Source organism: Podarcis gaigeae (genome assembly GCF_964106915.1).
Source record: "Podarcis gaigeae genome assembly, chromosome: 12".
NCBI classification, from domain to species: Eukaryota; Metazoa; Chordata; class Lepidosauria; order Squamata; family Lacertidae; genus Podarcis; species Podarcis gaigeae.
Window position 1 is genome coordinate 44,138,369 of NC_139688.1, and position 19,661 is coordinate 44,158,029.

At 43.3% G+C, this 19,661-nt stretch overlaps 1 long non-coding RNA gene across 2 annotated transcripts in view; it reads right to left on the bottom strand.

Annotated features, from left to right (window-relative positions):
• Nucleotides 1–19,661, bottom strand: part of LOC310828464 — a 167,228-nt gene that overhangs the window by 122,671 nt on the left and 24,896 nt on the right. Inside the window, exons 1-2 of one of the 2 annotated variants that reach the window (XR_014556910.1) lie at nucleotides 8,156–8,170; nucleotides 7,526–7,621 (exon numbers count right to left, since the gene is read on the bottom strand). The exons of the other annotated variant lie outside the window; for it this stretch is intronic. This is a non-coding gene — a long non-coding RNA (uncharacterized lncRNA). Of the gene's footprint in view, nucleotides 1–7,525; nucleotides 7,622–8,155; nucleotides 8,171–19,661 lie in introns of those variants that run through there. 2 annotated transcript variants of the gene reach the window in all.

Sequence of the window (19,661 nt, forward strand, 5' to 3'; positions counted from 1 at the left end):
GTGTTCTTTGAATGCCTGAGCAGGGCTTAGATTTTTCCTTCTTTGATACCATCCAATCAAAGATTGGGGGTGGGCTTGATTATATTTAGCAGCTAAAGTTGCCTATTGCCTTATGTTTGTGCGCCATAGCTGTTCTTGGCAGAGGAAGCAGTGCCCCCGGGACGGGACCTGTGATTTTTCACATCAATAAAGTGTTCCACACACACGCCAGCTCTTTGTTTTCACTAGGAGAGGCACACAGTCAGTAGCGTTTTCCGTTCTTTTGTAAGCAGTGCACTTTGTTAAATTGTCTTCTAATCAAATGGGCATTGTTCTCGACTCGTTTTCATTAAAAGAAAAAAAATCTGCCAAAGTTTTCCCCAACGGTGCATGGGTCAACTTTAATGTTCCCTTTGTTCTATTCATTGTGACATCAATATGTCACTCCCCACCCTTCGAGTTTGGCATTCATTTGCTACGGTCTTAGCGCTTAGTTAACTTTGTTCATAATATTCTGACTCTAACTGTGATCAATGCAATATGTTCACCTCAGACATTAATTAGTTCTTTTAGTATCTTTCCCGGCTTTTTGTTGTTTTTGCATGTTGTTTTTCTTGTCTTTGAACTGTTTCAGAGAAGCTGTTGCTTTTGCCTGAAAACCCTTCTCTTCCCGCACAGAGGACGGTTGATTACTTTGCTTCTCACAATAGCTTTCAAGGTGTCTTATAACAGTTTTTCTTGAGTTCCCTTTGGTGTCATTCATTTGATAAACATTTTTAATCTCATCCACCAATGTCTCGCAAACCACCAGGGCTTTAAGTAGCTCATTATTAACTTCCTGGAGGTTCCGGAATATCCTTCCCTGGTGCAAAAAGCTAGGCTGTTAACTTTTGATCAGAAATAATAATAATAAAAGAACTTACTTGTGGACTAAGATAACTTTTCCACATCATCCATCAAAGCATGCTCTGAAGCCCTATGGGAGATAGGCCTGCAGTCCCCTGAACCAACAGCAAGAGTGTGAGTTCCCATCTTTACACAATAACTTGAAGGAAGGGTGTGTGGCAAATATGGTGCATGGAGACTGTGAGGCCTAGAAGAACCATGTTGGTATTATTTTCCTCTCCTTTTAAAATATAGACTGGTTAGATTTGCACTCCAACGCACTTGGGGAGCACAGAGCCTCTTCAAACTCTGGGGAGTCTAAGCCACAGGCTATTTAGAGCATTCCCACAGCAGGGAGAATCAGAGTTCATGGTTAAAGAAAGTGCTACCTCACTTTTGGATTGCGTAAAGAAATACAACACTCCAAAGCCACTTCTCCAGATGTGTGTTCCCTCTTCTGAAGCACTGGTGTACTTATTTCCCTTCTCTTCCTCTAATTATGTAGCGAAAAGTCCAACCCTTCTTTAAGCTGCTGTGAATACATTGAGGGAGAGCCAAGATCTTGCCTAAGTTCCTGCCATCTGAAGAAAGAATATTTCAAATGTATGCTAACAAAAGACAAAGCAGATCAAAAGTATTGGAAGAGAAGGAAGATAGTCAAGAGAGAATTCTGAAAGCATTTAAACCATAACAGGGGGAAAAATCCCTTTCTTATTCTGTGTCACATCTGAACTTGAAATTTAGTGAATTCTGCTCAGAGAAGTTTGAGAAGGCAGGGGAAGAAATGCCACCTTTTCAAAAAGAAAAAGCTTTGTAGAGCAAAACGAGAAGTTATTGTGGTGCTCTGATCACTTTAACCATGGGAAGGTAACAAGAATTCTTTTCACAGATGTTGGCAATACGAAACAGGCGATAAAACTAAATGTGGAAAATAAACCCCACACAGATGAGTGGGACCCAAATACCTCCTCCAAGAACATGATGTTTTCATTTTTTGGTCATACTCCATAGGAGTGAATTGAAAAGAGAGATGGGCCTTAACTTGTAAAGTGCTTTTACAAATGGGTTTTGCAGAATGCGGGCGTTTAATTCAAACGAAAAAGCTGGGAGCAGCATTTTGCTAACCACAGAAAGGAAAACAGGGATGCCAGCAAAACAAAGGAACATATTGCCGACCACATATGTGGTTCCTCACACCCGTTCCTACATCTTCATTCAAAACTGTACACTTATCTTTAAACTCATCTTTCTTCCTAGTGATTTCCTTCAGCTCATTGATGTTCCAAATGCTAGTGGGTTTTGGCAGAGCTTGCTTTAATGTTTTCCTTGGCACTCGTGGCTACTTGGAAAAGCCTTTCCTCTTCTGAGGAGCAGTCTCTGAATCCCACTGCAAGATAATGCCACCAAACTTTTCCAAGACATAGCCCATTGTGTGCCCCTAGCAGTGACCTTATATGCAAAGGAATATGTGGTATCATCTCCACAGAACTCTTTCTTTAAAAAAAGAAAATATTCAAAGGAAATAGTTAGGAACGCCAGAACCTGTCTCATAGTGAGTCAGAACACTGGCCCATTTAGCTGAGTATTGTCTTCACTGATTGGCAGAAGCTCCTCAGTGTTTCTCAGGGAAGCGAAAGTAGAATAGGAGGACCATAGGAATCTGTCTTAAGCCAAGTCATTTAGTTTGGTATTGCCTAAAGTACCTGGTGGCACTGTGGGTTAAACCACAGAGCCTAGGACTTGCCGATCAGAAGGTTGGCAATTTGAATCCCTGCGACGGGGTGAGCTCCCGTTGCTCGGTCCCTGCTCCTGCCAACCTAGCAGTTTGAAAGCACGTCAAAGTGCAAGTACAGTAGATAAATAGGTACTGCTCCAGCAGGAAGGTAAATGGTGTTTCCGTGTGCTGCTCTGGTTCCCCAGAAGCGGCTTAGTCATGCTGACCACCTGACCCGGAAGCTGTACACTGGCTCCCTCGGCCAATAAAGTGAGATGAGCGCCACAACCCCAAAGTCAGTCACGACTGGACCTAATTGTCAGGGGTCCCTTTACTTAAACTACCTGTCAGCAATGCACCAGGGTTTTAGACTGGAGATGAGGGGATTTGAACTTGAAATCTGCATGCAAAACAGATGTTCTGCCAGGAACTAACAGCCGACCCCCAGGTTGTCTTTGTATTGTATTTTGAGCATTGCCTGTAAAATTATAATTCCAGTTTCCACCAAACATATTTAGTCTTTCAACAATGTAATGAAACATTTACTGTCATGGGGTTCTAATAAACAAGGAATGAAATCTGATACCTACTTACCTGGGAGCAAGGCCCATTGAAGTGAAAAGGTATTCTGAGTAAGCATTTTTAGGGTTCCACTGTAAGTTAACTGAGTGATTGGTTTGTTGTTGTTGTTTAGTTGTTTAGTGGTGTCCAACGTCTTCATGACCCCATGGAACTGAGCACGCCAGGCACTCCTGTCTTCCACTGCCTCCCACAGTTTGGTCAAACTCATGTTAGTAGCTTCGAGAACACTGTCCAACTATCTCGTCCTCTGTTGTCCCCTTCTCCTTGTGCCCTCAATTTTCCCCAACATCGAGGTCTTTTCCAGGAAGTCTTCTCTTCTCATGAGGTGACCAAAGTATCGGAGCCTCAACCTCGGCTTCAGGATCTGGAGTGAGTAGTTATTTTATTTTTTTATTCTTCAAGGGTTAAAACGAATTTTCAGTTTGTCCCAATGTAGCCTTTTGCCACTACTGATAAGTTTGATGTCAGTTCTTCAACAACAATTTCCCCCCGCAAAAAAAATAAATTAAAAAAATTGCCAAGAAGATGTACAGTGTTCATTTCTATGATTTCAGGACTTGTTTTTAACAATTCTTTCACAGCCTTAGCTATCATGTGACATGAGCAGACGGCATGAAGCAAATCCATGTGAAAGGAATGATATCTTCAACAATTGTCTGTGACAGCTTAAATATATTTCTACCCATCCATCATTATTTCTGTTTCTGACGTTCAGGCTTGAATGTTGTTGCAAATGTTTCCAAAGTGGCAGCCTCCAAACCCAAGCAGGAAGTATCTTTCCCAATTGGGAGAACTCCAAGATGTTCAGGAGGACATTTTTTAAAAAAATTAAAAAATGGGGGGATGGAGAAAAAATAAACTACATGGGGAACTGAGTGGAAGGAGCAAAACCAACCCAATGAGGTTGTGCCAGATTTACGTATAAGCTAAACAACTTATAGCTTAGGGCACCACTCTCTAGGGAGCCAATTTTTTTTAAAAAGGAATAAAACACTGGATGTACATTTCCAAAACATAAGATAAAAAACAAATAAAATAAAACCTACATACAGCAACAGTGTTTTCTGTTGTGTGGGCTCCTATGATGTAAGTCATGGCCCCCGCCTGCTAGCCTGCTCTCTAAAATATCACTGGTTTGCTCATATATAGCACTGGTTTGCTATATATTGGGTGCCTATATTCTGCATGTGCAAATGGCTTTACATACGTATTAGGTCCATAAATTACCATATGACATATAGGTTAGGGTTAGGGACCCCTGAACATTAGGTCCAGTCGTGACCGACTCTGGGGTTGCAGCGCTCATCTCGCTTTATTGGCCGAGGGAGCCGGCGTACAGCTTCCGGGTCATGTGGCCAGTATGACTAAGCTGCTTCTGGTGAACCAGAGCAGCGCACGGAAACGCCATTTACCTTCCCACTGGAGTGGTACCTATTTATCTACTTGTACTTTGATATGCTTTCAAACTGCTAGGTTGGCAGGAGCAGGGACTGAGCAATGGGAGCTCACCCCGTTGCAGGGATTTGAACCGCTGACCTTCTGATCAGCAAGTCCTAGGCTCTGTGGTTTAACCCACAGCACCACCCGCGTCCCTATATAGCATATATTCAACACAAAAAACAGCGACAATTTGTTGTTGACAAAGGACAGCTGGACATATAAAGGGTCCCATTACCTTCAATAGTTTAGGGCCTCATCAAAACTAAATCCAGCCCTGCAATGAGGACTGAGCTTGCTCAGTTTCCATGAAATGCTTACGGGGAGCAGTATGGGAGCCACATCCATGAAGAAATGGAGCTGAATGTCATGGAGAAGCGATTCATGCTGCAACATTTTATTGTAGCTCCCACTTGTTTGAATATTTATGACATCCAGTTCTGGATATTAAAGTGATTTCCCTTAAGATCACTACAGTACCAACCAATTGTTGCATTCATCCACATCCAGTACTCTGGGAATGTTGCCTCTTAAAACAGCGTTCACATTTATGCATATCCTTACTTATGGAGCTGAGGAAAACAAATGCATCCTTCTAATTATACTTTTTAATATTCTAAGACGTCATTACATAAAATCCATCCTCGTAACTTATTGAAATGGAGGGCAGTATAGAGATTCAGCAAATACATTCCCTGTGTTTGAAAATCTAGAATTAAAAATAATAATACAGGCTTACCTTGGATCCCGAAAGCATTGGTACTCAGACGTTTTGGCTCCTGAATGCCACAAACCCAGAAGTGACTGTTCCAGTTTGCCAACGTTCCTTGGAACCCGAATGTCCGACGGGGCTTTGGTTTCTGAACGTTTTGGAAGTCAAACAGACTCTGTTCGACTTCCAAGGTACGATTGTACTGTGAACTCTCTTGCCCCATGAGTTTCAGCTGGCTCCATCTTTGATTGCTTTTCTCTAGTTTTTATTGGGGGGCTGGGGATAGTTATGGGATATTCCAGTAGGCTTTTAATTTGTCAGGTTGCGTTGCTTTCAGCGGGGACCTGTTTTATCTGGTGTTCCTGTTCTCATCAGCTTTGCTGATACTGTTCTACTTTTTAAAAGATGTGATAGTTATATTATGGGCTTTATATTGCTGATATTGTTGTTATATTTTGGTTGTTGTTGTTGTTTAGTCGTTTAGTCGTGTTTGACTCTTCATGACCCCATGGACCAGAGCACGCCAGGCACTCCTGTCTTCCACTGCCTCCTGCAGTTTGGTCAAACTCATGTATGTGGATTCGAGAACACTGTCCAACCATCTTGTCCTTTGTCGTCCCCTTCTCCTTGTGCCCTCCATCTTTCCCAACATCAGGGTCTTTTCCAGGGAAGTCTTCTCTTCTCATGAGGTGGCCAAAGTATTGGAGCCTCAGCTTCAGTATCTGTCCTTCCAGTGAGCACTCAGGGCTGATTTCCTTCAGAATGGACAGGTTTGATCTTCTTGCAGTCCATGGGACTCTCAAGAGTTTCCTCCAGCACCATAATTCAAAAGCATCAATTCTTCGGCGATCAGCCTTCTTTATGGTCCAGCTTCTTTATATTTTGGTACTGTGATGTTAATTGAAGAACACCTTTTTAAGTAATGCACATATATTAGAACAGGGTGTATACTTGAGGCAGTGGCAGACTTTGAGCTCTCAGATTTCAGTGGCACCCTGCGTGATGCTAAACCAACCCCCCTGTAATCCATTCTACAGCATTGTTGTGGCGCCCCCTCCAGTCGCACAAGTCATGCTATCCTAAAACTGCCTCTGTAGCCCACAAACAATATGTTGCAGGGTGGAGTGATTCTGTTATTAAATTTATCAATAGATTTATATACCACCCTTATTTATTAAAAAATGTATCCCTCTCTTCTTCCCCTGGAAACATTCAAAAATTGCTTCTCCTTGTGACCAGGGCTGAATCTACACTGATACGTAAAAACACTATTAAAGGCTATTTAAAAAAAAACCCTGTTATATAGCTCTCAATGCAATTTCCCATTGCCAATAGATTGCTGCCTTGCAGCACCCTCTGTTGTGACGTTTTTATAACACATTTTAACGTTAAAACCAACCAGTATAGATTCACCCCTATCCAGATAATGAGATGGTCTTTTCTTGCCATATGTCCTGTTCCAGTCTATTCCCTCCTCACACCAAGTTGTCAGTTTCCTCCCCTTCTGTCACTCGACTCTTCGTGCCACTTAGTCAGTGTGGCGTAGTGGTTGGAGTGTGAGAATAAGACCTGGGAGACCAGGGTTCAAATCCCCACTCTGCCATGAAGCTCAATGGGTGACCTTTGGCCAGTCACTGCCTCACAGCCTAACCTACCTCACAGGGTTGTTGCGAGGATTAAATGAGGAGGGAGAGGACTACATGAGCCACATTGGGTACCTTGTAGAGAAAGCGTGGGTTACAAATACAGTGGTACCTCAGGTTACATACGCTTCAGGTTACATACGCTTCAGGTTACACACTCCGCTAACCTAGAAATAGTGCTTCAGGTTAAGAACTTTGCTTCAGGATAAGAACAGAAATCGGGCTCCGGCGGCAGTGCGGCAGCAGGAGGCCCCATTAGCTAAAGTGGTGCTTCAGGTTAAGAACAGTTTCAGGTTAAGTACGGACCTCCGGAACGAATTAAGTACTTAACCCGAGGTACCACTGTACAACAAATAAATAAATAGGGCTATTGGAGCTTTCCTGGTTCTCTTTTCCTTTATTTGTATTTGTGGGGGAGGGAGGCTTAAGGGTTTGTGTTTCTTGTTCTTGTTTCTCTCATGTATTTTGTGTTTTCATGTTGTATTTTTATGTTGTGAACCGCCCTGGTATCTACAGACAAAGGGCGGTATGCAGATTTAACAAATGAATAAACTAAAAGTAAGTTGGGCTTACTTTGAGTGTGCCGAAGCTTTTCTCGTCTGCGTTGAGGGTGTGGGATTACCTTCACAAGCAGAAGACATGAATTTGTATCGGCATATAGGTGACTTCCTGAGGGAACAGAACAGATAATTTTAGCTTTCTAATTTCCTGTTCGTCTGTGCTTCACTTTATAGCTTTTACCCCCTCTTGGATGCGGGTGATTAATTTAGTACGGAATCAAGTTGGCTTCAATAAAGAGACCGTTGTTTTTAAGTTACCGCCACAGACTAAAGAAAATGTCTATGAGGAGCATTTCTTTCTATTTCCAGTTAAGCAACAGTGCTTCAGGAACTGCCGGTGTCAACTAGTAGGCTGGCTTGTTGCAGCCTGATGATGTCTAAAACCATTCTTGGCAGGAACCCTTCTTTTTATATATATTTTTAAAAAACCTGTCTAGCTTAGGTGAAAATGTGGCAGCGACGTCTCTGAAGAGGCACCGAAGGGAGCCAACGAGGAAAATGGCATGTAAAACCTAAATAGGGGTTGTTCGGGCTCACACACAAAGGCCGCGGGACTGAAGCCGTGCTGGGAAGTGACAAAGAAGAAACCTGAGCTCCTGATATAAATAGAAGATACTGCTGTGGAGTCTGACTTGTTTATTACCTCGGGCCAGAAGAAAGAGCCTTGAAAGAACACACTGCTGTTGTGACGGTATAATTCGATTGAGGTATTGTCCTATAAAAATAACATTTGAGAGTCTGCCTGTCCATCATGCAGGGGTAAGCTCATGAGATCCAGCTGTCTCTAATTACGACGGACAGCCCCTGTTTTCTGTTACCTTTTCTGGGTAAAATCACTGCCCCTACTGTGTCGCTCTTTCCTCCCCCCTTAGCTTTTTGGCAATGCCTTGTTAACATTGTGTTGTCGTTCTGCAAGGTTCAGCTCCCTCTCCAGGGTCTCTAGAAGTTAAATTACTGTGGGAGGGGGAATATGCATCTTGACTGTAGCGCATCTGCATGGGAATGCGTACGTGTGACCACCAAGACACCATGCGGTGCGCAGGCTGCAATTTCACACACCGCGGCTGCCAAGGTTTCTTCTGAAGTGCGATAGCCTGTCATTAGGCAATGATATTGTTCTAAGCGTATCTTTCAGCAAAAGAATAAGCACCGTCATGGCTGGAGGCTCTTGCAAAGGAAATCAGGAAGCTGGTTTATACCAAGTGAAGCCATTGGCTCAACTCGCTGAGTATTATCCACACTGATTGGTAGCAGCTCCAGAGATTCAGACAAGGGACATTTAGCAAGCCAATTTGTTCATTCCAGGTTATTTCTGGGCTTCTGAATGTTTTCCTTTTTTTATTCATTAGTACAGTGGTACCTTGGGTTAAGTACTTAATTCGTTCCGGAGGTCCGTTCTTAACCTGAAACTGTTCTTAACCTGAAGCACCACTTTAGCTAATGGGGCCTCCTGCTGCTGCCGCGCCACCAGAGCACGATTTCTGTTCTCATCCTGAAGCAAAGTTCTTAACCCAAGGTAATATTTCTGGGTTAGTGGAGTCTGTAACCTGAAGTGTATGTAACCTGAAGCGTGTGTAACCCGAGGTACCACTGTACTTTCAACCAGAAGCTGTTTTTAGAATAATTGTGCAATAATAATAATAATAATAATAATAATAATAATTTATTTATACCCTGCCCATCTGGCTGAGTTTCCCCAGCCACACTCTGGGCGGCTCCCAATCAAATGTTAAAAACAGTACAGTACAGCATTAAATATTAAAAAGTTCCCTAAACAGGGCTGCCTTCATTCATATATATATATGTGTGTGTGTGTGCGCGCGCGCGCACACACACACACACACACACACACACTCATGACTTCAACCCAGGAAGAATTAAGGAGGAATTAACCCAGAGGAGAGAATTGGGGAAATGGGCCAAAGTACCTCTGCATTTTGCTGAAACTCCAAGAGATTACTTCCCCAGAGCTCAGATTCTCCACGTAGCCACACGCATGCATCCTTTTAATTAAGTTGCAGCTTTCTCTGCTATTAGACGATAACGTAATTTGTTGTGGAGATAATTTTGCCTTCTCAGCAAGGCATGAAGAGGAGCTGCTCCGTCCTCCAAATTCTCAAAATGGATTTTGCCTCATTGATTGCTTACTGCTTGAATTCTTTGTCAAGGTTATGGACTTTGTATCTGATGCTGAACGTGGGATCAGCAAACTGGCCCACTTGGGATTATACAGGCCTGGGGGAGCAGAGGCAGAGATGCAGAGATTTACAGCAATCCTGAAAGATATAAAAGAAACTGCTCACCCACATGCAATTCTGACAAAGGATGCATTAGAGAAAAGGGGTGGATGGAAAAGCAACTATATGCTGTTTCCAATGTAGGGCTATGTTAAAGTCCTGAGATAACTAGCCTCATATAACTAACACGCTTAAGTCTAATTAATGCATGAAGGGGTTAAGACCATAGAGTAAACTGTCCGGTCAGGCTTAGCTCACCTTGGGAGGGACTAGGTAATCAAGCCTTCAAAACCCTGCTTCCCCAGTCTACCAGAGAAGCTTGACACATGAGGAAGTCTGAGCTGATTGGTGATGAAGGAAGAGAGGTAGGCGGTGCTGCTTTCCTGTTCCACCCTTAATCAGGCTTACAGGGGCTGAGGGCTTTGTAGACTGTATTCCAGGCTCTTTTTCAACATCTCGTGAAATCTCAGCCTTAATCCCAGTTCTCACGAGACGTCAGGCAATCAGAGCGCAAAGCCTCACAACTTGCGAGGCTCAACAACTTGCTGCCTCTTCCCAACAACTGAGACCTTTCAAATGTCCCTATTTTCCAGATTTACAGATGCTATCCTGGTTTCTGGTTTGATCGTGAAATGTCCTGCTTTTCCTTGGAACATCCCTATTTTCATCAGGGAAATGTTGGAGGTATGGAGTTATGTGACCGCTGAGCCAAGGATAGAAGTAACTGTACAACCTTTAAAAGACATCAGATGGCAGCCCTGTATACAGAAGTTTTTTACTGTTTAATGTTTTATTATGTTTTATATATGTTGGAAGCTGGCCAATAATAATAATAATAATAAAGGTAAAGGAACCCCTGACCATTAGGTCCAGTCATGGCTAACTCTGGGGTTGCGGCGCTCATCTCGCTTTATTGGCCGAGGGAGCCAGTGTACAGCTTCCGGGTCATGTGGCCAGCATGACTAAGCCGCTTCTGGCAAACCAGAGCAGCACACGGAAACGTCGTTTACCTTCCCGCCGGAGCGGTACCTATTTATCTACTTGCACTTTGATGTGCTTTCGAACTGCTAGGTTGGCAGCAGCAGGGACCGAGCAACGGGAGCTCACCCCATAGCGGGGATTCGAACCGCCAACCTTCTGATCGGCAAGTCCTAGGCTCTGTGGTTTAACCCACAGCGCCACCCACATCCCTATTAGATTATTATTTATTTATTAGATAGGACGTTCCTATTTTCATCCGAGAAATGTTGGGGAGTAGGACAGTTTTTCCTCTCTTACATGGGCATTGTTATGGTGGGCAAATGGGCTTCTTGTCCGGAACTTTACATAGGAAGGCATGCCATGAATTGTACAGAGACCACAGCAGCCTTATCCAGCTCTGGAGGGGAGGACTCAAACCAAGTGATTCAAGTTACAAGAAAGGAGATTCTGACTAAACATCAGGAAGAACTTTCTGACAGTAAGAGCTGTTGGACAGTGGAATGGTCTCCCTCAGGATGTGGTGGACTCTTCTTCCTTGGAAGTTTTTATGTATGATCCAGCTGAGTCCCTTCCAACTCTACAATTCCATGAGTCCATGATTCTATCCTACCACAGAGTCCTTTGGGCAGTTCCCTCACTGCGAGAAGTGAAGCTACAGGGAACCAGGCAGAGGGCCTTCTCGGTAGAGGCACCTGCCCTGTGGAACGCCCTCACACCAGATGTCAAGGAGATAAAGAACTAAACAACTTTTAGAAGGTATGGGAGGGTATGGAGCTTTGCAACCCCTGAGCCAAGAAACTATACAACCTTCAGAAGACATCTGAAGGCAGCACTGTATTGGCAAGTTAAAATGTTTGATGTTATATTATGTTTTTATGTGTTGGAAACTACCAAGAGTGGCTGGGGCAACCCAGCCAGATGCATGGGGTATAATAATACAGTGGTACCTGTAATCTGTTCCAGAAGACTGTCTGACTTCCAAAACGTTCGACAACTGAGGCACAATAGGCAGTTGGCAAAATCCAATGAAAAAAATGGAGAAATGCGCCTTGGAAGCCATTTGACTTCCGAGGCACATTTGAAAACGGAAACATTTACTTCTGGGTTGTCAGCATTCGAAAACCAAAACGTTCGACTTCTGAAGCGTTCGACAACTGAGGTACCACGGTAACAACAACAACAACAACAACCACCTCATGCTCTCTCTGGGATATTAATGCATTGATTTCAGGTGAGATGGGAGTTCAGCTCTTAGCAGCTGGCCTTTAATTTCTGCACTCTCCTACCCTAGTTCTCTTTTTTTAAAAAAAAACAACAGCTAGGCTTGGGGTGAAAGCAGATACAGCTTTTCTGAGCAGTTTTCCAAAGATTTTCTGTTCCTGGCATGCATCTGTAGATATACAAATGCCATTGGTCAGACACACCGCCACCCCTTGATGTAGGGGGGAACAGAGGTCAGTCTGCAACATTCTGTAGGGTGAGCGCCAAGCGTTTTGTTCCCAAATTCCAGCAAAGAAGACAAGCCTTTGGGGCTGTGTTATTTATTTATTTTCCATAACATTTCTCCATCGGTTAGCACACAGCGAGGTTTGTAATGATGAACGCCTGAGTCACTCTCAACTGCGGAAGTTGCCAAGTATTTAAAGAGCTTTTTACTGGGTCCACCTCATTGTGAGTCAGAGAGGCTCCAACAACAACGGCGGCTGCTCGCTCCACAGCTGTCAGAGATCCCTCGCTCTTTGTTGCACTTCCCAGAAGTGCGAGGCTTTGATTTGTCTCTGTGAAAATGATCGCTTCCAATTGCATAATCCCTTAAGCTTTCAAGAGTGATTAAGCTGAAACGTTATTGAATTCCTCGGAAAGCTTGCGGATGTCTTGTGCAAGTTTTGTCTCACATCAGCCAGTCGTAAGAGTTTTGTGAAATTGTTTTGACCTTTCTGTGTAAACTTCCAGAAATTTCTTCTGGCAGAAGGTGGATAATGAAGATCCATTCTCGTGGCTTAATTTGAGAAAGGGCTCTGAAGGGTTGTGCAACAGCTCTGCAACTCTTTTCAGACACTGGGTGGGGTGAGAGTGAAGCTTACTCACTTGCAGTTTGTTGGATGTGTTAGTGTGCATTTCTGTCCTGTTATGGGAACAATACCCAATTTCGTGCTAGTGGACACAATAGTACCCCTTTCCTCCTTTTCCTCCAGCACCCTCCCTTATTCTGCTCCAGAAGGGCCTTCAACTCTTTGGAGCAGATTTCGGGGTGTGGGGGTGAGGCTGAGGAAAAAGCAGAAAGGATAAATGTCTGTTGTGTAAGCAGGATGTCCCAATTGGATGTCAGCCTTAGTCTCTAGTCATGTGTAACCAGTAGAGTTCTGCAAAACATGCCTTTCTGTGTCTGTAGAGTTTTCTTCACTTTGCCTCACTAAACTCTCGGATATCACTGAAAGTTCCACAGAACCCCTTGCTTTTCAAAACAGCTTCCGCACATAGAGATTTCTTGGTGGTCCTGTTTTTGTTTTCTGTCACAATAAGTAAATAAATAGCAGATTATAGCACTGGGCCAGCAAATGCATTCTGTGCCAAGAGTAACAATTGCTGCATCAAGTCTCTAAAAATTTTTCGGAACATTGACCCATGTGATGTAATAACTGCGCCTTCTGTCATTGAAAGTCTATGCAGCATTGGTCCAGAGTAGATTCCAATGTATAGTTAGCAGAGTAACAACTTAAACACGTTGCAGGATTCCTCAAAAAACAGATCAGAGGCAGTTGTATTTCATCCAGCAGAGTTTTACTGCTACTGAAGGCAAATGAGTATAATGGTCACAAATCCAATACAGTCGTACCTCAGGTTAAGAACTTAATTCGTTCTGGAGGTCTGGTCTGTTCTTAACCTGAAACTGTTCTTAACTTGAAGCACCATTTTAGTTAATGGGACCTCCTGCTGCCACTGTGCCGCCGCTGCACGATTTCTGTTCTCATCCTGAAGCAAACTTCTTAACCCGAGGTAATATTTCTGGTTTAGCGGAGTCTGTAACCTGAAGCACCTGTAACCTGAAGCATATGTAACCCAAGGTACCACTGTACATTCAGAATTGGCGCTGTCCATAAGAAATCCAGTTGCAGCAGACGTAACTTAAACTTACAACAACTTATAATAAATCTAAAACCTTAACACCAGTGCTTTTTTGGGGGGGGATGCATACCCCTAAACATTTTGTGAATCTAAGTTTGGCCTCATTGAGGGGCAGTATTTCAATATGAGTAGGAAAATGAGAGTACCCCTAAACATTTTTTCAAGAAAAAAAGCACTGCTTAACACTAAGCGCACTATGTACAGAACACCAGAACGAAAGAGAGACAGAAAGAGAGAGAGTGAAAGCCAGGCTCCTTCTGGTCTCTTATTATGGTCAGCGTGACCTTGACAGAAAGAGATAACAGAACCAGTTGAAACCAGCTGTACTCAGCTTCTCTGAAGGAGCAACCCAAGCATCATGAATCTTCTGCTTGCTTCTTGCACACAGAGAAGCCTCCAGAACCTTCTTGAATTAAACAGAATAGGAAAGATCTCTACACATCAGGTCAATACTTTCTGTACTAAGAAATGAAAACTGACACCTTCTTTCCTTAGCTGTCCCCCAACTGGTTCCTCCCATCATTTCTCTGTGTCTAATTGGTTTGTGACACATATGCAGCAAAATGGGGGGGGCAGGGGCGGGGGGCTGCTCCAGGTTCTATCATGGAGGGGGGTGTCAAAAAGCAACAATTACTGCCCTACTAGGGCGGTTCATAAAACCTTTTTTTTGAAAATGCCTGCTTCAAAGGTCTTATCTTACTACACTAGGGATTATATAGCTATATCTGAAATTTCATGCATATCAGTTAATATCTCAACCCTCCTCCACGAAAATAACTGTTTTCTTGGCCGTTTTCATATGTCATGAAGGCTGAAATTTCAATTTGTTGGAGCCAAAACACAATCCATCCTGTAGATTTAAGTATTTGTCCACAGTCGCCTCCTTGTTATCAGAGGCCCATAATCCACATTCCTTTGTAAGAAAATATGAAATACAGTGGTACGTTGCAAGACGAATGCCTCGTAAGACGAAAAACTCGCAAGACGAAAGAGTTTTTCGTTTTTTTAGTTGCTTCGCAAGACGAATTTCCCTATGGGCTTGCTTCGCAAGACGAAAACGTCTTGCAAGTTTGTTTCCTTTTTCTTTTTCAATGCATTCCTATGGGAATCCGTGCTTCGCAAGACGAAAAATTCGCAAGACGAAAAAACTCGCAGAACGAATTAATTTCGTCTTGCGAGGTACCACTGTAATGTAAACCTATTTTTGCATGCAAAAAAAAAAATCAATGTTGGGGGGGGTGACAAGAAATTTTCTGCACCGGGTACCACCTGACCTTCCTATGCCTCTGGGGGAGGGCAGAACAAGACCCACACATTCCTACAGGCCCCTTTGTTTATTTGCCAGCCGACACCTGAAGGAGGGTTTCAGCCATGAAGCAAACAAGGTGACCTTGGACTGGCTGCTATCTCTCAGCCTTACCTACTTCACTAGATTACTGTGATAATAAAAGAAGCAGTATGCCACCCTAAGTGTCCTGGTGTGATTACAGAACAACAACAACAACCAAAACCTGCATTAAATAACACCACAATAAATTTGTTACCTGTCTTGAAGAGTCCCTGAGATTCTTAGCTTTTCTTTCATTTTGTTTTTCATTTCACAGTGCCAACTACTCGTCCAGAAAGCTGCTGTGCTCAGATTTCAAAGAGGATTGCTCCATCATTTTATGTACTGGATTGTGATACCAATTGGGCCAATGTGTCCGGATAGAATACGGGGACATGAACTTATATATAGTTCATTTGGACGTGACTTTCTATAGTCTATCACATATTCTACATTTTACAACACTGGAGGGACCGGCTGGAAAATGAGCTCCATTCTTAAATGCTATTACGTTTAATTTGCTTAGGTTGAGCAAAAACTGATTTTGCAAACATCCCCGGGTAACTTTGACAAATTGTGTGCTATCTTTGGTGTATTTCGACTGATGACTCAATTTTCCTGCTTCCTCATTGTATTTCACAGCATGACAGGAATAATCATCGTGTTCCCCGGTAAAGGTGACAAGAGCAGAGGAGTTTTAGAAAGGCCCATAATTCTCCACAAATAAAATGTGTTTAATATATCAGTTAATTCCTCCACAGCTGCACATTTTACACCCTGCAAGAACAGTTAGGGTGGGTTATGACGGTCGTATTCTATTTAACAAGTATATCAGTGTCTGCTGCCACTGCTATTTGCCATCTCAATAATATCAGTTTCCTAAAAGAGATTGTGCTTGCAGTCCTGTGTCTGCTTCCTTGGGAGCAAGCCAAATTGAACAACGGGGGTTATTTCTAGCATGGTCCTATATAAGATGAGAAGAGCCACTGCCAGACTCAAATTCAACTTCTCACAGTCATGTTTCATTTTTATCCCAAGGAGAGAAAACAGTTCTGTAGCCAGAATGCATATACTAGGGTAAACTATGCATATGAACGTATATATATTACAGAAAATGCTCTACATTAGGGATGAGTTTGTAAAAAATGTTAACATTCAGGGAAAGGTGCATATGAGCACATGTACATGAAGAGAATTTGCACTAAATCGCACATTTTCATGAGGCCTTTAAAAAATAATAATAATCACAAACCGATGTGGGAATGTGGATAGATGAACTTAGACTTGGAAAAATGAGGAACGTGGAGGAACTGAAACTGAGAGATTTGCCCATCCTAATCACCACATAGGGACACAGGTGGCGCTGGAGTTTAAACCACAAAGCCTAGGACTTGCCGATCAGAAGGTCGGCAGTTCGAATCCCCACAACAGGGTGAGCTCCCATTGCTCGGTCCCTGCTCCTGCCAACCTAGCAGTTCGAAAGCACGTCAAAGATAAATAAATAGGTAGATAAATAGGTACCGCTCTGGCAGGAAGGTAAACGGCGCTTCAGTGCACTGCTCTGGTTCATCAGAAGCGGCTTAGTCATGCTGGCCACATGACCTGGAAGCTGTACACCGGCTCCCTCGGCCAATAAAGCGAGATGAGCGCTGCCACCCCAGAGTCATACGTGACTGGACCTAATGGTCAGGGGTCCCTTTACCTTTACCTTTTACATCATACATTGTAGAAAGGATTATTGTGGCTTTAAAACAAAGAGCTGCTCTCCCCAGGAAAATTGGATTCCGGTATGTTTGAGCTAGATTCTTGCTGCTGGGATCCATACTGATATTTCCTTCAAGTCCGTCATTATTCAGTTTGAAAGTCTGATGCTCCTGAAGGGAGTCGAATTGTTAGTTTGAAGAGCAAGGAAGAAAAACACCCTTGCTACCACTATCTAATTATTTTCAAGTCAATGGCAGGGTTTGCACTACCCCAGCGGAGAATGGAAATACAGTGTTAGAGAGACATGCCATAACAAACAAGAACCCCTTAATTTTGGCAGAAAGCTAGACTGCTTGTTAAGGAATGTTTCTTTTCCTACAGTTTGAGGTAGATGCAAAACTTTTTGCAAGGCCTTCAGAATGGTAAGAGAAAAAGGAAAGGTTAGAATGAAGTAAACGTCACGGGGAAAAAAATGCCCTGGTTTGCAGTCTGACACTGGAATTTTTTAAGAGAGGGAAATGCCCGCTGAGTTAAAGAAAGAATTTTTTCACTATATGAAGTTCCTTGTTCATTTGCGTCCATTTTCCAGAAGGATAAGTTATTTGAAAAGGGAAACGGAATAAGCTGTCGTAACAAAGTCAGACTCATGTTTGTAGCTACAAACATGAGTCTGACCAAACTGCGGGAGGCAGTGGAAGACAGGAGTGCCTGGCGTGCTCTCGTCCATGGGGTCACAAAGAGTTGGACACGACTAAACGACTAAACAACAACAACAAAGTCAGAGAGCAAAAATAAACTGAACATAATAAAACAAGGACTTCAAAAAGCAGCAACCTGTAAAACAGGGGTGCTTGAGGAATTTGAACTTTGTGAATCCGAAGAGACAAGAGGCTGAGGTTCTGATTTTCTATCCACCTAACCTAGGAGGAAGCCCCCTTTGAGTCAGAGATTTTTGATTTAGGGATTTGCTTTTGAGGAGGCAGCTAGAGCATTGTGTTGTGTGTTTGATTGATGCATCTGCCTGCAACTGTGCCAAATCTGTAGCTTCGTTATTTTTAAAAAACAAAAGTAAATACTGAGAAATATGCAGAAGAAGAGAACCCGGTAATGTGATTTGGGTGGGTTGGTGGGTAGAGGACAGAGAGAATGGGAAAAAATGTAAAACAATATTCTCCCCTCCCACATATTCATTTTCAAACTGAGGGAAAGGACATTAATTTGTGAGCAAAATGTAATTCTTTGAGATAACTATGAAATTGAAATATATTTCCATTTTAATGCAACAAGACAGATTAATCAGTCACTGCAGAGATAAAGATACATTTTCCCTGTTTCATCTCACACATCGATTATTCATCTGTTACCCAAAAGACAATAGCTTTACAGACCAAATATCTTATCTTACTCTTTGGCTATTCAGAAATTCTTTGGGGTGCCTTTTAAATCAGACTAATTGAGGCACGGGCGGGACGTGGGTGGCGCTGTGGGTTAAAGCCTCAGCACCTAGGACTTGCCGATCGAAAGGTCGGCGGTTCGAATCCCCGCGGTGGGGTGCGCTCCCGTCGCTCGGTCCCAGCGCCTGCCAACCTTGCACCCCCGGGTGCAAGTAGATAAATAGGGACCGCTTACTAGCGGGAAGGTAAACGACGTTCCGTGTGCTGCGCTGGCTCGCCAGATGCAGCTTGTCACGCTGGCCACGTGACCCGGAAGTGTCTGCGGACAGCACTAGCTCCTGGCCTTTAGAGTGAGATGAGCTCACAACCCTAGAGTCTGGCAAGACTGGCCCGTACGGGCAGGGGTACCTTTACCTTTACCTTTAATTGAGGCACAGGCCATCCAGCTGTGTCCATGCCAAATATCTTAATTTGGTGTTATTGATGTGCATGGCATCTCTACCTGCAAAGTACTGAAGTGTTGAGATCACTAGCCTTAGTCTAGAAACATACTGAAATACGTGCTTTTAATATGAACCAAGTGTCATTGCCAAGACGTTAAGGGACTTGGCTGCTTTCTGGATTTTCAGACTAACACCTAAAGTTTACATTTTGCTAGGGCTTAGACAAGAATTTGTTCTCAGCGCTAGCAGAGTCTGGCTTGGTCAATTCAAGGTCACGGGTAGCTAAGCTGAGAGTGCCTTTGAGCACATACACAGTAGGCAGATTCAGAAGTAACGCAAGTCCATTTATGAAAATGACGCTAGGAGCCCGAGCTCTCAGGCTTGCAAGTTCCACAAGGAAAAGATAGCAAACTTTGCCTTCCATTTTTTATTAGCTACAGCATGCTAGGTCATCTGAACTCCCAGAATTGTGGTTAACTTAACAATGGTTTGTTGAAGCAAGCCAGCTTGAAATTACGGTGTAGAAATTGGCTCATGTCAAGAAATCATAGTTGAGATTAATCACAGTTTAGGGTTTGGATAATGATAAACTGTGGTTAATCTAGAACAACACTCTTTGTGGCAGTGGTGGAAGAGGAAAGAGGAAGGAATATTCAAGCCTGTGACTTATTTTTGTAATGCCAAGCCATAGTTTAGTGTTATGCGAAAAACCTCCCAGAGTTGTTTCTCTTACTACTGGGAGATCATATACCTACTACACATCTGCAGGTGGCACTGTGGTCTAAACCTCTGAGCCTCTTGCGCTTGCTGATCGGAAGGTCAGCGGTTTGAATCCACGCGACGGGGTAAGCTCCCATTGCTCTGTCCCAGCTCCTGCCAACCTAGCAGTTCGAAAGCACACCAGTGCAAGTAGAGAAATAGGTACTGCTGTGGCAGG